General features: G+C 54.5%; 2 long non-coding RNA genes across 2 annotated transcripts; both read left to right on the top strand.

Annotated features, from left to right (window-relative positions):
- Positions 1–5,337: 5,337 nt before the first annotated feature.
- Positions 5,338–5,872, top strand: LOC135307685 (uncharacterized). The gene is made up of 3 exons (XR_010368373.1): positions 5,338–5,410; positions 5,612–5,683; positions 5,771–5,872. It is a non-coding gene; the product is annotated as an uncharacterized LOC135307685 (long non-coding RNA).
- Positions 5,873–16,574: 10,702 nt separating this feature from the next.
- LOC135307486 (uncharacterized) lies at positions 16,575–17,397 on the top strand. Its single transcript, XR_010368211.1, has 3 exons — positions 16,575–16,653; positions 16,741–16,839; positions 17,284–17,397. It is a non-coding gene; the product is annotated as an uncharacterized LOC135307486 (long non-coding RNA).
- Positions 17,398–19,020: the final 1,623 nt, after the last annotated feature.

Genomic DNA, 19,020 nt, shown 5'->3' on the forward strand with positions numbered 1-19,020 from the left:
AACAGACAATGGACCTGCCTATACCTCTCACAAGTTGAAAGAGTTCTTCAGTGACTGGGGAAGAGAACATAAGACAGGTATACCTGCAAACCCCACAGGACAATCCATCCTAGAAAGGACGCATCAAACCCTCAAAAGAGTCCTCAATCAGCAATAGAGAGAAACAAAAATCATTTCTCCAGTTGAAAGACTTTGCAAGGCTCTCTATGTCATCAGCTTCTTGAACTGTACAACATCAGAGCCTGATCCACCAATACTTCACCACTTTGCACATACCACCCCAGCAAAGCTCACTGAGAAACCACCTGTGCTCCTGAGTGGGAGGCAGAGCTGAGGGAATGCCTTGGAGGGCACCAGTCACCCAGGTGCCCTCACTGCCACTCAGGCCTGAAGGAGAAATTGAATCACTTTCCATTAAGGTCCCCCTAGATGGAAGAACCAAGACACAGGAGACAGCAAGTCTCTGGAGGCAGCCAAATCTCTGCACAAGATGCTGAGTGATCTGGAGAGGTGCCATGGTGAGTGCATTTCCCTCATGCTGCCCCTGGGACTCAGCAGCTGGGGGCTTTGGCTGCACATCTGGACACGCCATGCCCGGCACAGCAGGAAGGGATCCATGGCAGCCTCGCTGCCCCGCTGCTGCTTTCACGCCCTGCAGGGCTGTTTGCCAGCCTGGCCTGGCTGCAGCTTCTGCCCAGCCTCTGCAGGAAGGCATTTGGCATCTGCTGCCAGGGAGCCCAAACTGCACCATGGGCCATGTCCACCCTGAGTTACCCTGCAATTTCCCAGTCTCCAGGCAGATCACGAGAGGTGGTGGTTTGGAGAAGGGAGGGGCCTGTCCAATCCCAAAAGCTCATCTGATTTCCTCATCCTTGTCCATCACTTTCACCAGTGTTAGCTTCTGAAGACGACACCTCCCCATGGGGAACTGTCCCATCTGATCCATCTGTCCCTTTTCTTTCTCCAGCGATGACCCAAAAGCTGACAGAGAAGGTGGCTGTTCCAGGATGAAGCAGCGGCTAAGTGGCAGCCTCTTCTGCAGGAGAGCAGGCAGTTCCAGGCACTGGCACAGCAGGTGATTGCTCCAGTGTTTCCTGAGAGGGCCCTAGCCTGTCCCCTGGGGCTGGGGGAGCTGTCACGGGGCAGGGAGGGCCAGGGCTGGCAGTGGCTGCTCAGGGATGGCTTTGGCCCTTGTCCCTGGCAGCAGCCACTGCCCAAGCAGCTGCGCTGCCCCCGGGCTCTCCTCCCGGCCTGCTGGGCTTTGTTGGCTGGCACAGCCTGTGCCAAGGGCCGGCAAGGTGCCTGCAGGCCCCAGCTCTGGGGGAAATAGAGAACGTCCTGCCCGTATCCAGCGTGCTGCCAGCTCAGCAGTGCAGCACAGCACCGGCTCACGCTCCCCATTGCTCCCACAGATGCAGCCGGCACCACAACACGTGTTCCCAATGCCCAGAAGGGCCTCGGAAGGTGTTGCTATTTTTGGAACTCTCTGTTTGCATGTGATAAGGGCAAGTTTGGCTATCTGTTTCTGCCAGGAAATTATTTGAAGAGCTCATCCGAGCCTTGACTCAGAGCTTCTCCATTGCAGTTCATGTTGTAATAAATAGGTGTGATTCCTGCTGATAAAATTGTAAAGTAATCAATATTGATATAACAATTAATATTTGGAAACAGTAGAACAGTTAGAAGGTGTAATGCCAAGGAAGAAAGGGAGCGGAGGGGCTCCCCCCCTTCTCCTGCAGATGTTCAGAACAGGAAGAAGAAAGAGATAAGTATTACTGAATTTAGTTGGAAGAGAGGAAAGTTTGGTTGGACATCCAGGAAAATGTTAATTATAGGAGATTTATTGCTTTGATGCTAGAACATAGTATTGGCTTGTATGATATTAGCTTTGTCTTACATTATACCAGCTTGTTGCGCATGTGTAATCCAAAAGGTGAATCAAAGGACATCGAGGAAGAGGAGAGGCCTTCATCAGAGATGACCCCAAAGAACAGTGCAACCACCTAAAAAACGGTGGAGCATGCGTGGTAAAAGTGATAATGAAGGTGGAGATACAAGTGTGACAAATTGAAAATGGGAGGAGATGGTGATGATGTACAGTATAAAAAGGAGAATTTTAGGCTTGGCAATTTGTATGTGAGGGGACAGGGGTAAAGCCCTGCCCTCCGTACCCCTCGTGTACCCCGCACGATTATTTTTCCTTATGTGCTATTATAAGAACCAAATTATCCCTTATTATAACCAAATTATATTGTCAATATTTTGAGTGGATTCAATTTCATATACTTTTAAGCTACTTCATTAAAATTGCTGCAACATTTAATTTGCTTGGTTTTCTTTCATGATACAGTAATTGGAGAAATATAACAAAATTTTTGACTGTAATTCAGTCCTAGAAGTCAGTTTTATACCCCTCCCCTTATTTTCTATTGCTATAGCATATTTTATTACCAATGGGTTCCTCCTTTCCCCCCTGTGATGTTGGTTTTGCCCCACTTGTCCATCTCCCCAAAGACCTGCCCTTTTTTTCACTCCTCCCATTGCATGTCAGTCCCTCTCCAAGCCTGCCCCTTGCTCTAGAAACTTCCCTATCAATTTTGTATCCTTCGGAATCCCATTGGTTTGTTTAAGTTCTTCCCCTCCCCTGTAATCCCCAATTGGTTTAAACCTTGTATTCCCCGCCTGGTGTTCCAGCCTCAGTTTCTCCCAATTGGCTAAAGATTGTATCCTGCCCTGGGACCCTGCATTGTTTGTAAGTTGGTGTATGCCTTTAATGCAGTATTGGTCTGCCCCTGATGGTCTGTAGAATAATCACCGTCGGAAAACATAGAGCAGACCTCACCTTGTTCCTTGTCCCTACCCTCAGGGCAGTCCTACCCCCAAGGCAGTCCACCTGTGCTGTAGAGCAGCTGTGCCCTGCAGCCACAGCCCAGATTCGACAGTTTTCTGGGGGCGGCCCAGTGCCACTGTGGGTGTGGGCAGCTAGTGGGGCTGAAGAAATGGGGCAGCACAGCACTTCCCAAATCAGCTCTTCTGCTGCAGTAGAGAGATGCAGCTGTGACCAGATTGTCCTGGTGGTAGCAGCAGCAAAGCCCACCCGGCACCAGCACTGGCTGAGCTCCGTGCCCAGGAGCAGCCGTGGATGGCCACGGTGTGGGCAGGCAGGAGCCAGGCAGGGGCTGCTGTGCCCAGCGGCGGGGCCCCGAGGGGATGGGGGAGCCCATGCTGAGCGTCCCTGGGCTGAGGGCACATTTCCTTCTGTGGGATCATCTGGGCCTGGACCTGAAGAGGCACAAAGGGATATTTTGGGGTGCCTGATGAGGGTTCCAGGAGTCCCGCATGTTTTAAATGAATTAGCTTTTTTTGATTAATGAGGAGAATTTATTCCATAATTAAAATTCAGTCGTAGAAAATCTAGAAGCAAATATCAGATTGGCCCTGAAGCAGGCTAACAGCGTCAAATGAGACAGGTGGGGCATTTCTCTCCCCTGTGCATCACGAAGGGACAGCTCTCTCAAAGTCTTTTTTGTCCATTTCCAAGCTCCAAGCGGTGTGGAGGGCAGGAGTTTTTCTGCTTTCTTATGGTTGTTTTTATCCTTTTTGCATATTCATGTATTTTTTCCTTTCTTGCTGCAGCTCTTGCTGAGAGTTTCCCCAAAACTGGTAAAAAATTCACTTTGTTAGAGGAAAATCTCCTGGAATATGCATTCTAGGAGGCACACATTTATCTTATAGATGATGCAAATCGAATGCACATTGCTGAGGTTTGGTCAGAGAAATAATCTTCTGGAATCAGCATTTCTGGGGATGAATATTCAGGCTAGGATTTTGGTGCATGTTGATTGCCCTGAACCCTCCTTTGTTATGCTAGGATTTTCATTAGGCGAGATTACTGTAGTCTCAGCATGAATTTGTGCATACAATCTATCAGAATCCCTCCCTTTCTCTATTAATTTATTAAATTTGTACTTTTAGGATACACTTTGACAAAGCTTACTTATTTTCTGATTTTATGTTTAGTATTTATAAAACTTGACAACTACACTTTCATACTACTAGTCAGGGTATAAAATTAACAGCTCTTCTCATAAGGTAGATTATTCTAAATCTTTAATTTCTTTTCTTTGGATTGTCAATTATATTTTTTTATATCAATGCATGTGCTTATTGTAATTTAGATATATTTTGACTCCATAGTCGTTTAAGGCTGGTAATATTTGTAAAATAAGTTTTTCATGTTTTCTTATGTTGCCTGCTAAAATGTGTCTTTATAACTGTCTCATGTTCTTGTTTTCTAATTCTTGAGCAATTTGCTTTATTCTACTCTCAGGATTTATTTCTTCTCTAGCTCTTCCAGAACAAAAAGTTTTAATATATTGCTTACAAATTTTGCCATTTTATTCTTTTTGCTCTATTTCACATTTTCTTTATTGCAGTGTCTTTTACTACTCATAGTGCACCTTCTGAATTTGTTAAAATTATAGCGTACTACACTAACTTGGTAGTGTGCATATGGCTCATTCTTTTTGGGCTTGGATAACTAATACAGTGACAATAATCCTCTGCAGTTTTAACACTCTAGCTCTCTCAAAGCCCCTTTGGGTTGCAGCCAAAGGGCCAAGATGTGTATCTTCTTGGTAGCAGAGCTTACACCTTGGGATCTAGTCACTGACGTCATTCGTCTCATTCTCAGTATTTACTTCATAAGATTTATAAGAGCCTTTTAAATTGTTTTTCAGGATTTAGGATAGCACCTGCTTATTTCTAATTGTTATAGTTTTGTTTCTTTGACATTTTAGCTCTAAAGTTGTAATTAGTCTGTACACTTCTCTTTCTTTCAGCTATACTTGGCTTTTTTCCTTTATTTTAATTTGATCCTTATTAAATATCTAACGGCTTTTGTTATATCCTATCTGATTTAATGTTACTTTTAGTGTTTCTTGGAACTTAAATCTGGTTTGTATCTTATATACTTAATTTTTTTCCGATTTTTCACGAATCATATTATTGTTCTAATATATTCTTTACAGTGTTTCATTAGCTTTTACTTCTATTTCTTTTGTCTGTTATAACAAAAGCACTAAAATATTTTATTTTTTGAAATAAATTTGCATATCACACCTTAAATATTCAGTTCACTTAAAAGAACCTCATGAACAATACAGTTTAAAATAAAATATTTTACTTCTCCTAACAATGGGTTTTACAGCTTACAAGCTTAGGTCTGAACATGCATCAGTCTATTTTACTTCAAGGAGTAGTGGTGACTTTTTAGTGAGGTTTGGCTGGTGTTTCTGTTGGTGGATTTACAGGTCTTCTGTCCTGACTTTCTTTGCAGCTGAACCTGCTGGTGAAGGTGGTGCAGCTTCCCAAGCCACGTCCAGGACTGAGGCTCTGGGAGATGCTGAGGGTGGGTCAAGGCCTTTCCCCTGGGAGAGCTGCCAGCTCAGATCCCAAAGCTGGGCCAGGGAGGCAGCGCTGCAGGTGCCAGCACAGAACCATGCACGTGTGTGCCTGCGCCCTGCACGATCCCCTCACCGCTGCTGCGGCTCAGTGGTGCCCGTGCAGATCAGTAGAGATGGCAGAAGCTTCTGTGGCTGTTGAGTTACAGGTGTGTCTGCAGGGAGGACTTCTCCAGCTCCTTTGCTGATTCCTACACAGAAGCCTGGCAACCATCGCAGAGGTGAGTAGTGTGTCCCTGCTGACCCCACAGGCTGAGCCCTACTTTTGTGGGATCTGTTCCTGGGAAATGGAATTCTGTTGCTCTAAGGTCCTCCGAAGGGGAAGGACCAAGCTACAGGACACCAGAAACCCCATAATCCATCCGAAAACATGAGGCAAATGCCGAAGGAAATGCAGCAGGCAGGAGAAGGTGGGTGCATTTCCCTCGTGCTTCCCCTGGGACTCAGCAGCCAGGGGCTTTGGCTGCACATCTGGACACGTCGTGCCCGGCACAGCAGGAAGGGATCCATGGCAGCCTCGCTGCCCCGCTGCTGCTTTCATGCCCTGCAGGGCTGTTTCCCAGCCTGGCCTGGCTGCAGCTTCTGCCCAGCCTCTGCAGGAAGGCATTTGGCATCAGCTGCCAGACAGCCCCAATTGCACCACAGGCCATGCCCACCCTCAGATGCCCTGCAATTTCCTGGTGTCCAGACAGATCAGATGTTGGGGCTGTTTGGGGAAGGAAGCAGCCTTGGGTTGTCCCAAAATCCTGCGTGTTTTCTGATCCTTATGCATTCCTTTCACAAGTGATGCCTCCTGAAATTGTCCCCTTCCCCATTCCAGTCAGGAATGTTTTCATCTGATCCAGTTGTCTCTTTTCCATTCTCCAGAAATGAAAGGAGAGCCTGCGGAGAAAGAAGCATTTCCCGGAGGAAGCAGTGGTTGCATGCCAGCCTCAGCTCCAGGAAGGGAGGCCATGCCAGGCACAGGCACAGGAGGTAATTGCTGTGCCTCTGGGCCTGAGCCCTGCTGAGGCTTGAGCTGCCCTCTCTGCTGCTTGGCAGTGCGGGCACAGCCTGGACTAGAGAGGCACAGCCCAGGGGAATTATCCCGAGCAGGCTCAGGGCACTGAGCAGTCCTGCTGGGGTCCCTCCATGGGAGACATGTCCTGAAACCTGGGAGTGACTGCACGGGGTGCCCACGGTGGGGAAAGGACAGAGGGGGAGAGCAAGGCTCCAGTGTGTCCTGAGAGGGCCTGGCTGTTTGCCCTTGGGATCTGGGGGGTTTCCCCACAGAAGGAGGGCAGGAGGGACAGAGGGAGGGCAGGATGGATAGCTGTGGCACTGCCTGCTGCAGTTTTCCCCCATGCTTTAGGGAGGATTTCTTCTGTGTGTGAGGGGGAGAGTCCCAGGTCCCTGCACTGCTGCAGCCACCCCTCCCAGGGATGTTGCTGAGGGCAGGGTAAGAGTGTGGAGAGTGACCAGGAGCCAGCCCAGAGCTCCCCAGGCCCCTGGGCAGCTTTGGCCATGTCTATTCACATCTGGCTCCCATGGCCTTACCCGACTCCCTGGCAGTGCCCAGTTCCCTGTGGCAGAAAGAGATCCCAGCACACACTGGAAAATGTTCTCATCTGTGCTGCATTGTAGATGAGGGTGCTGGGAAGGCTTCTCCATCAGCTTGGATGAAGAAAGTTTTGAAGCCCTTGGAGCCTCCTGCAGGTATGTTCTCAGTGTGCCACCAAGGAAGAATTGTAGACAAGCGGGCAGGCACCAGGTGACAGAAGCTTCTGTGGCTGTTGTGTTACAGATGTGTCTACAGGGAAGACTTCTCCAGCTTCTCCAGCTGCTACCTTGGATGCTGCACTCAAGCCCAGCTCCCATCTCAGGGGTGAGTAGTGTGTCCCTGCTGACCCCACAGGCTGAGCCCTGCTTTTCTGGGATCCATTCCTGGGAAATGGAAATATTTTTCTCTAAGGTACTCCAACAGGGAAAATCCAAGATACAACAGATAAGATATCCCTGGAACCATCCAAACAGATGAGGCAAGAGCTGAAGGAACCCCTGCAGACAAGAGAAGGTGGGTGCATTTCCCTCATGCTTCCCCTGGGAGTCAGCAGCCAGGGGCTTTGGCTGCACATCTGGACACGCCATGCCCGGCACAGCGGGAAGGGATCCATGGCAGCCTCGCTGCCCCGCTGCTGCTTTCACGCCCTGCAGGGCTGTTTCCCAGCCTGGCCTGGCTGCAGCTTCTGCCTAGCCTCTGCAGGAAGGCATTTGGCATCAGCTGACAGGCCATGCCCAAACTGTAACACACCCTGAGATCCCCCACTATATCCAGCCCTGCAGATTAGGAAAAGGGTGGCTGTTTGGAGGTGGAAGTGCTCTCATCATGCCACTGTAACCTGGCCATTTTCCTGCTCCATAAATTTCACAAATATTACCTCTGATGCCACCACCCAAGTGGGAAACAGCCCCATTTGATGCAGCTGTCTCCCTTCCTTTGTCAAGAGATGGACATAGTGCTTCAGTGGAAGGTGGTATTTCTTGAAGGAAGCACTCCATCTTAGGTGCCAGCCCCTGCTGCAGGAAGGAAGGCAAAGGCAGACACGGGCACAGGCACAGCAGGTAATTGCTGTGCAGGGCTCAGGCCTGGCCGGGGCTGTGTGGCAGCAGCTCTTCCGCCAGGGCCTGCCCTTGCCCGGCCCGGCAGCAGCCAAAGCTGGAGGCGCCTCGGCTTCCAGGCCTCTGGAGCTGGTTCAGAGCCCCGGGGAAACGGGACTGGTGCAGCAACGTCCCTGGCGCTGCAGCTGCTGTGGAGCTGGCCCTGAGTGCCCAGAGGCCCAAGGCACAGGAGCAGCCCCGAGCGGGAGCCCTGCCGCCAGCCCAGGGCCAGAGCCAGCCCTGGCACACAATGGAAACAGTTCTCATCTTGGTTTGCTTCCAGACTGGGATGCTGGGAAGGATTCTCCATTAGCCTGGCGCTCTGAAGTTGTGAAGCCCTCTGAGCATTCTGCAGGTATGTTCTCACTGTCCCACCAAGGCGTAATGTTTGACTGACTGGTAAGAACCAGGTGACAGAAGCTTCTGTGGCTGTTGTGTTACAGGCGTGTCTGCAGGGACGACCTCACCAACTCCTACCTTGGATGCTGCACAAAAGGCCATCTCCCATGGCAGGGGTGAGTAGTGTGTCCCTGCTGACCCCTCAGGCTGAGCCCTGCTTTTGTGGGGTCCATTGCTGGGAAATGGAACTACTTTCTCTTAAGGTCCTCTGACAGGAAAGACCAAAGACATGGCAGGCAGGAAATTCCAGGACCCATTAGAAATCATGTGGCAAATGCTGAAGGAACGTCTGCAGAGAAGACAAGGTGGGTGCATTTCCCTCATGCTGCTCCTGGGACTCAGCAGCCGGGGGCGTTGGCTGCACATCTGGACACGCCGTGCCCGGCACAGCAGGAAGGGATCCATGGCAGCCTCGCTGCCCCGCTGCTGCTTTCACGCCCTGCAGGGCTGTTTCCCAGCCTGGCCTGGCTGCAGCTTCTGCCCAGCCTCTGCAGGAAGGCATTTGGCATCAGCTGGCAGACAGCCCCAATTGCACCACAGGCCATGCCCACCCTCAGATGCCCTGCAATTTCCTGGTGTCCAGGCAGATCAGATGTTGGGGCTGTTTGGGGAAGGAAGCAGCCTTGGGTTGTCCCAAAATCCTGGGTGTTTTCTGATCCTTATGCATTCCTTTCACAAGGGATGCCTCCTGAAATTGTCCCCTTCCCCATTCCCAGTCAGGAATGTTTTCATCTGATCCAGCTGTCTCTTTTCCATTCTCCAGAAATGAAAGGAGAGCCTGCAGAGAAAGAAGCATTTCCCGGAAGAAGCAGTGGTTGCATGCCAGCCTCAGCTCCAGGAAGGGAGGCCATGCCAGGCACAGGCACAGGAGGTAATTGCTGTGCCTCTGGGCCTGAGCCCTGCTGAGGCTTGAGCTGCCCTCTCTGCTGTTTGGCAGTGCGGGCACAGCCTGGACTAGAGCAGCACCGCCCAGGGGAATTATCCCGAGCAGGCTCAGGGCACTGAGCAGTCCTGCTGGGGTCCCTCCATGGGAGACATGTCCTGAAACCTGGCAGCGACTGCACGGGGTGCCCACGGTGGGGAAAGGACAGAGGGGGAGAGCAAGGCTCCAGTGTGTCCTGAGAGGGCCTGGCTGTTTGCCCTTGGGATCTGGGGGGTTTCCCCACAGAAGGAGGGCAGGAGGGACAGAGGGAGGGCAGGATGGATAGCTGTGGCACTGCCTGCTGCAGTTTTCCCCCATGCTTTAGGGAGGATTTCTTCTGTGTGTGAGGGGGAGAGTTCCAGGTCCCTGAACTGCTGCAGCCACCCCTCCCAGGGATGTTGCTGAGGGCAGGCAAAGAGTGTGGAGAGTGACCAGGAGCCAGCCCAGAGCTCCCCAGGCCCCTGGGCAGCTTTGGCCATGTCTATTCACATCTGGCTCCCATGGCCTTTCCCGACTCCCTGGCAGTGCCCAGTTCCCTGTGGCAGAAAGAGATCCCAGCACACACTGGAAAATGTTCTCATCTGTGCTGCATTGTAGATGAGGGTGCTGGGAAGGCTTCTCCATCAGCTTGGATGAATAAAGTTTTGAAGCCCTTGGAGCCTCCTGCAGGTATGTTCTCAGTGTGCCACCAAGGAAGAATTGTAGACAAGCGGGCAGGCACCAGGTGACAGAAGCTTCTGTGGCTGTTGTGTTACAGATGTGCCTACAGGGAAGACTTCTCCAGCTTCTCCAGCTGCTACCTTGGATGCTGCACTAAAGCCCAGCTCCCATCTCAGGGGTGAGTAGTGTGTCCCTGCTGACCCCACAGGCTGAACCCTGCTTTTCTAGGATCCCTTCCTGGGAAATGGAAATATTTTTCTCTAAGGTACTCCAACAGGGAAAATCCAAGATACAACAGATAAGATATCCCTGGAACCATCCAAACAGATGAGGCAAGAGCTGAAGGAACCCCTGCAGACAAGAGAAGGTGGGTGCATTTCCCTCATGCTTCCCCTGGGACTCAGCAGCCGGGGTCTTTGGCTGCACATCTGGACACGCCGTGCCCGGCACAGCAGGAAGGGATCCATGGCAGCCTCGCTGCCCCGCTGCTGCTCTCACGCCCTGCAGGGCTGTTTCCCAGCCTGGCCTGGCTGCAGCTTCTGCCTAGCCTCTGCAGGAAGGCATTTGGCATCAGCTGACAGGCCATGCCCAAACTGTAACACACCCTGAGATCCCCCAATATATCCAGCCCTGCAGATTAGGAAAAGGGTGGCTGTTTGGTGGTGGAAGTGCTCTCATCATGCCACTATAACCTGGCCATTTTCCTGCTCCATAAATTTCACAAATATTACCTCTGATGCCACCGCCCAAGTGGGGAACAGCCCCATCTGATGCAGCTGTCTCCCTTCCTTTGTCAAGAGATGGACATAGTGCTTCAGTGGAAGGTGGCATTTCTTGAAGGATGCACTCCATCTTCGGTGCGAGCCCCTGCTGCAGGAAGGAAGGCAAAGGCAGACACGGGCACAGGCACAGCAGGTAATTGCTGTGCCGGGCTCAGGCCTGGCCGGGGCTGTGTGGCAGCAGCTCTTCCCCCAGGGCCTGCCCTTGCCCGGCCCGGCAGCAGCCAAAGCTGGAGGTGCCTCGGCTTCCAGGCCTCTGGAGCTGGTTCAGAGCCCCGGGGAAACGGGACTGGTGCAGCAACGTCCCTGGCGCTGCAGCTGCTGCGGAGCTGGCCCTGAGTGCCCAGAGGCCCAAGGCACAGGAGCAGCCCCGAGCGGGAGCCCTGCCGCCAGCCCAGGGCCAGAGCCAGCCCTGGCACACAATGGAAACAGTTCTCATCTTGGTTTGCTTCCAGACTGGGATGCTGGGAAGGATTCTCCATTAGCCTGGCGCTCTGAAGTTGTAAAGCCCTCTGAGCATTCTGCAGGTATGTTCTCACTGTCCCACCAAGGCGTAATGTTTGACTGACTGGTAAGAACCAGGTGACAGAAGCTTCTGTGGCTGTTGTGTTACAGGCGTGTCTGCAGGGACGACCTCACCAACTCCTACCTTGGAGGCTGCACAAAAGGCCAGCTCCCATGGCAGGGGTGAGTAGTGTGTCCCTGCTGACCCCTCAGGCTGAGCCGTGCTTTTGTGGGGTCCATTCCTGGGAAATGGAACTACTTTCTCTTAAGGTCCTCTGACAGGAGAGACCAAAGACATGGCAGGCAGGAAATTCCAGGACCCATTAGAAATCATGTGGCAAATGCTGAAGGAATGTCTGCAGAGAAGACAAGGTGGGTGCATTTCCCTCATGCTGCTCCTGGGACTCAGCAGCCAGGGCCTTTGTCTGCACATCTGGACACACCGTGCCCGGCACAGCAGGAAGGGATCCATGGCAGCCTCGCTGCCCCGCTGCTGCTTTCACGCCCTGCAGGGCTGTTTCCCAGCCTGGCCTGGCTGCAGCTTCTACCCAGCCTCTGCAGGAAGGCATTTGGCATCAGCTGGCAGACAGCCCCAAATGCACCACAGGCCATGCCCACCCTCAGATCCCCTGCAATTTCCTGGTGTCCAGGCAGATCAGATGTTGGGGCTGTTTGGGGAAGGAAGCAGCCTTGGGTTGTCCCAAAATCCTGGGTGTTTTCTGATCCTTATGCATTCCTTTCACAAGTGATGCCTCCTGAAATTGTCCCCTTCCCCATTCCCAGTCAGGAATGTTTCCATCCGATCCATGTGTCTCTTTTCCATTCTCCAGAAATGAAAGGAGAGCCTGCGGAGAAAGAAGCATTTCCCGGAGGAAGCAGTGGTTGCATGCCAGCCTCAGCTCCAGGAAGGGAGGCCATGCCAGGCACAGGCACAGGAGGTAATTGCTGTGCCTCTGGGCCTGAGCCCTGCTGAGGCTTGAGCTGCCCTCTCTGCTGTTTGGCAGTGCGGGCACAGCCTGGACTAGAGCAGCACAGCCCAGGGGAATTATCCCGAGCAGGCTCAGGGTACTGAGCAGTCCTGCTGGGGTCCCTCCATGGGAGACATGTCCTGAAACCTGGCAGCGACTGCACGGGGTGCCCACGGTGGGGAAAGGACAGAGGGGGAGAGCAAGGCTCCAGTGTGTCCTGAGAGGGCCTGGCTGTTTGCCCTTGGGATCTGGGGGGTTTCCCCACAGAAGGAGGGCAGGAGGGACAGAGGGAGGGCAGGATGGATAGCTGTGGCACTGCCTGCTGCAGTTTTCCCCCATGCTTTAGGGAGGATTTCTTCTGTGTGTGAGGGGGAGAGTTCCAGGTCCCTGCACTGCTGCAGCCACCCCTCCCAGGGATGTTGCTGAGGGCAGGGAAAGAGTGTGGAGAGTGACCAGGAGCCAGCCCAGAGCTCCCCAGGCCCCTGGGCAGCTTTGGCCATGTCTATTCACATCTGGCTCCCATGGCCTTTCCCGACTCCCTGGCAGTGCCCAGTTCCCTGTGGCAGAAAGAGATCCCAGCACACACTGGAAAATGTTCTCATCTGTGCTGCATTGTAGATGAGGGTGCTGGGAAGGCTTCTCCATCAGCTTGGATGAATAAAGTTTTGAAGCCCTTGGAGCCTCCTGCAGGTATGTTCTCAGTGTGCCACCAAGGAAGAATTGTAGACAAGCGGGCAGGCACCAGGTGACAGAAGCTTCTGTGGCTGTTGTGTTACAGATGTGTCTACAGGGAAGACTTCTCCAGCTTCTCCAGCTGCTACCTTGGATGCTGCACTCAAGCCCAGCTCCCATCTCAGGGGTGAGTAGTGTGTCCCTGCTGACCCCACAGGCTGAGCCCTGCTTTTCTGGGATCCCTTCCTGGGAAATGGAAATATTTTTCTCTAAGGTACTCCAACAGGGAAAATCCAAGATACAACAGATAAGATATCCCTGGAACCATCCAAACAGATGAGGCAAGAGCTGAAGGAACCCCTGCAGACAAGAGAAGGTGGGTGCCTTTCCCTCATGCTTCCCCTGGGACTCAGCAGCCGGGGGCTTTGGCTGCACATCTGGACACGCCGTGCCCGGCACAGCAGGAAGGGATCCATGGCAGCCTTGCTGCCCCGCTGCTGCTTTCACGCCCTGCAGGGCTGTTTCCCAGCCTGGCCTGGCTGCAGCTTCTGCCTAGCCTCTGCAGGAAGGCATTTGGCATCAGCTGACAGGCCATGCCCAAACTGTAACACACCCTGAGATCCCCCACTATATCCAGCCCTGCAGATTAGGAAAAGGGTGGCTGTTTGGTGGTGGAAGTGCTCTCATCATGCCACTGTAACCTGGCCATTTTCCTGCTCCATAAATTTCACAAATATTACCTCTGATGCCACCGCCCAAGTGGGGAACAGCCCCATCTGATGCAGCTGTCTCCCTTCCTTTGTCAAGAGATGGACATAGTGCTTCAGTGGAAGGTGGTATTTCTTGAAGGAAGCACTCCATCTTCGGTGCCAGCCCCTGCTGCAGGAAGGAAGGCAAAGGCAGACACGGGCACAGGCACAGCAGGTAATTGCTGTGCCGGGCTCAGGCCTGGCCGGGGCTGTGTGGCAGCAGCTCTTCCCCCAGGGCCTGCCCTTGCCCGGCCCGGCAGCAGCCAAAGCTGGAGGCGCCTCGGCTTCCAGGCCTCTGGAGCTGGTTCAGAGCCCCGGGGAAACGGGACTGGTGCAGCAACGTCCCTGGCGCTGCAGCTGCTGCGGAGCTGGCCCTGAGTGCCCAGAGGCCCAAGGCACAGGAGCAGCCCCGAGCGGGAGCCCTGCCGCCAGCCCAGGGCCAGAGCCAGCCCTGGCACACAATGGAAACAGTTCTCATCTTAGTTTGCTTCCAGACTGGGATGCTGGGAAGGATTCTCCATTAGCCTGGCGCTCTGAAGTTGTGAAGCCCTCTGAGCATTCTGCAGGTATGTTCTCACTGTCCCACCAAGGCGTAATGTTTGACTGACTGGTAAGAACCAGGTGACAGAAGCTTCTGTGGCTGTTGTGTTACAGGCGTGTCTGCAGGGACGACCTCACCAACTCCTACCTTGGATGCTGCACAAAAGGCCAGCTCCCATGGCAGGGGTGAGTAGTGTGTCCCTGCTGACCCCTCAGGCTGAGCCCTGCTTTTGTGGGGTCCATTCCTGGGAAATGGAACTACTTTCTCTTAAGGTCCTCTGACAGGAGAGACCAAAGACATGGCAGGCAGGAAATTCCAGGACCCATTAGAAATCATGTGGCAAATGCTGAAGGAACGTCTGCAGAGAAGACAAGGTGGGTGCATTTCCCTCATGCTGCTCCTGGGACTCAGCAGCCGGGGGCTTTGGCTGCACATCTGGACACGCCGTGCCCGGCACAGCAGGAAGGGATCCATGGCAGCCTCGCTGCCCCGCTGCTGCTTTCACGCCCTGCAGGGCTGTTTGCCAGCCTGGCCTGGCTGCAGCTTCTGCCCAGCCTCTGCAGGAAGGCATTTGGCATCAGCTGGCAGACAGCCCCAATTGCACCACAGGCCATGCCCACCCTCAGATGCCCTGCAATTTCCTGGTGTCCAGGCAGATCAGATGTTGGGGCTGTTTGGGGAAGGAAGCAGCCTTGGGTTGTCCCAAAATCCTGGGTGTTTTCTGATCCTTATGCATTCCTTTCACAAGTGATGCCTCCTGAAATTGTCACCTTCCCCATTCCCAGTGAGGAATGTTTCCATCTGATCCAGCTGTCTCTTTTCCATTTTCCAGAAATGAAAGTAGAGCCTGTGCAGAAGGATGCATTTCCCGGAGGAAGCAGTGGTTCCGTGCCAGCCTCGGCTGCTGGAAGGGAGGCCATGCCAGGCACAGGCACAGGAGGTAATTGCTGTGCCTCTGGGCCTGAGTCCTGCTGAGGCTTGAGCTGCCCTCTCTGCTGCTTGGCAGTGCGGGCACAGCCTGGACTAGAGCGGCACAGCCCAGGGGAATTATCCCGAGCAGGCTCAGGGCACTCGGGTACTGAGCAGTCCTGCTGGGGTCCCTCCATGGGAGACATGTCCTGAAACCTGGCAGTGACTGCACGGGGTGCCCACGGTGGGGAAAGGACAGAGGGGGAGAGCAAGGCTCCAGTGTGTCCTGAGAGGGCCTGACTGTTTGCCCTTGGGATCTGGGTGGCTGTCCCAGCAGAAGGAGGGCAGGAGCGAGTGTAGCAAGGAGGCATAGCTGTGGCACTGCCTGCTGCAGTCTTCCCCAAGGATTTAGTGTGGATTTTCTGTGAGTTTGAGGGAGAGAGCCCCAGGGCCCTGGGCTACTCCAGCCACCCCTCCCAGGGATGTTGCTGAGGACAGGGAAAGAGTGTGGAGAGTGATCAGGAGCCAGCTCAGAGCTCCCCAAGCCCCTGTGCACCTTTGGCCATGTCCATTCCCATCTGGGTCCCATAGCCTTACCCGACCCCCTTGCAGTGCCCTTTTCCCTGTAGCATTAGGGGATCCCAGCATGCCACAGATATGGTTCTGATCTCTGCTCCCTTTTAGACTGGAATCGTGACATGGGTTTTCAGGAAGTCCCGATGAAGGATGGTTTGAAGTTCCTGGAGGATGCTGGGGGCAAGTTTTCATTCGGCCTTTCCTTAGTGAATAATCAGGATCAATGCAACCAAAGCTCATTTATAAACCATTTCCCTTAACATTATGTAAGGGCTGAAGGATTCTGAAAATCTTGCCCTGCTCCCTTCTGGAGGCCTGAGGGCTCCCACAGGATCGCTGTCAGTGGGAGGAGGGAGCATTGATCTTTCAGTCCTCCTCCCGTGTGCTGTGCCAGTGTGTCCTTCCGTGTGCTCTGTGCAGCCACAGAGAAGAGCAGAGAGGGAAGGGGCTGGGCCCAGGGCTGTGCCCTGGGGCTGAGCCTTGTGGGCAGCCTGAGGATCTCCTGCAGTGCCACAGGAGCTCTTCTGTCCTGCCTTTCCTTGCAGCTGAACCTGCCGGTGAAGGTCCCACATCCAGGACTGAGGCTCTGGGAGATGCTGAGGGTAGGTCAAGGCCTTTCCCCTGGGAGAGCTGCCAGCTCAGAGGCCAAAGCTGGGCCAGGGGGGCATCGCTGCAGGTGCCAGCACAGAACCATGCACGTGTGTGCCCGCGCCCTGCACGAACCCCTCACCGCTCCTGCGGATTAGTGGTGCCCGTGCAGATCAGCAGAGATGGCAGAAGCTTCTGTGGCTGTTGAGTTACAGGTGTGTCTGCGTGGAGGACTTCTCAAGCTCCAGGGCTGGATGCTTGGCCCCAACCCAACTCCCATGGCAGGGGTGAGTAGTGTGTCCCTGCTGACCCCACAGGCTGAGTCCCGCTTTTGTGGGATCCATTCCTGGGAAATGGAACTACTTTCTCTTAAGGTCCTCCAAAAGGAAAGACCCAAGTTTTTGCCGCCAAAAAGTCTCATGACTCAGATGAATTCCTGAGACAAACACAGAAGGAAGCACCCGGAGGACAAGGTGGGTGCGTTTCCCTCATGCTTCCCCTGGGACTCAGCAGCCGGTGCCTTTGGCTGCACATCTGGACACGCCGTGCCCGGCACAGCGGGAAGGGATCCATGGCAGCCTCGCTGCCCCGCTGCTGCTTTCACGCCCTGCAGGGCTGTTTCCCAACCTGGCCTGGCTGCAATTCCTCCCCAGCCTCTGCAGGATGGAATTTGGCATTAGCTGATAGGGTGCCCCAACTGTACTGTGGGCCTGAGATCCCCTGCCATTTCCCAGTCTCTGAGAAGATCAGGAGGTGCAGCTGTTTGCACAAGGGAGTGCACTGGCCCAGCCCCAATTACCTGGGCTTTTTCCTGATCTTTACCTGTGACTTAGACAAGCATTGCCTCCTGAAGGTGCCACCTCCCCAGTGGGGAATATTTCCATTTGATCCAGTTGTCCCTTTTTTCCTTTTTCAAGTGATGGACCAAAAGGCTGTGCAGAAGGAGGAGGAACACTCAGGGAGAAGCAGTGGCTCATTGGCAGCCCCTGCTGCAGGAAGGAAGGCGATGCCAGACATGGGCACAGGCACAGCAGGTAATTGCTGTGCCGGGCTCAGGCCTGGCCGGGGCTGTGTGGCAGCAGCTCTTCCCCCAGGGCCTGCCCTTGCCCGGCCCGGCAGCAGCCAAAGCTGGAGGCGCCTCGGCTTCCAGGCCTCTGGAGCTGGTTCAGAGCCCCGGGGAAACGGGACTGGTGCAGCAACGTCCCTGGCGCTGCAGCTGCTGCGGAGCTGGCCCTGAGTGCCCAGAGGCCCAAGGCACAGGAGCAGCCCCGAGCGGGAGCCCTGCCGCCAGCCCAGGGCCAGAGCCAGCCCTGGCTCCCGACTGGGCAGGGGCTGCGCTGGGTCCTGACAGGGCCTGAGCCTGTCCCCTGGGGCTGGGGGAGCTGTGACGGGGCAGGGAGGGCCAGGGGTGGCAGTGGCTGCTCAGGCATGGCTTTGGCCCGTGTCCCTGGCAGCAGCCACTGCCCAAGCAGCTGCGCTGCCCCCGGGCTCTCCTCCCGGCCTGCTGGGCTTTGTTGGCTGGCACAGCCTGTGCCAAGGGCCGGCAAGGTGCCTGCAGGCCCCAGCTCTGGGGGAAACAGAGAACGTCCTGCCTGTATCCACCGTGCTGCCAGCTCAGCAGTGCAGCACAGCACGGGCTCACGCTCCCCATCGCTCCCACAGATGCAGCCGGCACCACAAGACCTGTTCCCGATGCCCAGGATGGCCTCGGAAGGGGCTTCTGTCAGGGAACCGACTGCTGGCTAGGGTTTCTGGCAGGCATGCTTTATTTGGAGCTTGTCTTCCTATTCTGCTGCTTTGGAATCTGGTATTCCTGGAACAGAAAACAGTGAGTGTTTTATTGCCCGCCCCCTCCAACAGCTTCTTTTCAAAGTCCAGCATGGACAGGGAACATTCCCATTGAGGGTGCAGTGGAGTTGTGGCCAGCCCATGATTGTCCAAATAACTCTGCTGAGGGTTCTGCTGCTGCCCAGTGCTTCCATTGGCCTCTCAATTGCTGGGCCTTGTCCTGGGGGCCCCGCTGGGGCTGCAGCCAGTGCTGGCTCCCACTGAGGCTGCCTGGCCAAGAGCAGCTCCAGGGGCACGGGGCAGAGGCAGAGGGAGGTGGGGAGGAGAAAGAGCAGAGCCGAGGTTGCCCTTGAAAGGCAGAGGCGCTCTGGGACCCGCTCCTGGCCAGGGACCCTGCCCAGAGCCGTGCCCTGCTGGCCGGGGCCTTGAGGGGCAGCTGTCCAGCTGGGCCCAGCTGTGCCAGCAGCTCCAGCCGTGCTGGGGAGCCTTGCCAGCTCTGGGCCCTGCTGTGCACGAGGGTCCCTGTGTGCCACTGGCAGCTGGGGCCTCAGCCACCTCCTCTCTGCACAGGAGCACCTCGGGACAGGAGTTGGAAGACGGTGGCTGCACCTCATACCCAGACAGCGTGAGCAGCTCCTCCAGCAGCAGGAACGGCCTGGACAGCCCTCTCAAGTCTTCTGTGAAGAGGACCCCAGAACAACAGTCTACGAGGGAACCTCCTTCTACCCCGTAGATCCCACTGCCACCTGCTCTCCCCATGGGCCTCCCCAAGCTGCCTTCATCCCTTTTTTTATCTTTGTCTGTCCCATCCCAGCCAACTCGAGTACCTCTAGGGACCCCAGGAGCAGCCCAGCACCCTCCAGCCC

This window comes from Passer domesticus, chromosome 9, assembly GCF_036417665.1.
Source record: "Passer domesticus isolate bPasDom1 chromosome 9, bPasDom1.hap1, whole genome shotgun sequence".
Taxonomy (NCBI): domain Eukaryota; kingdom Metazoa; phylum Chordata; class Aves; order Passeriformes; family Passeridae; genus Passer; species Passer domesticus.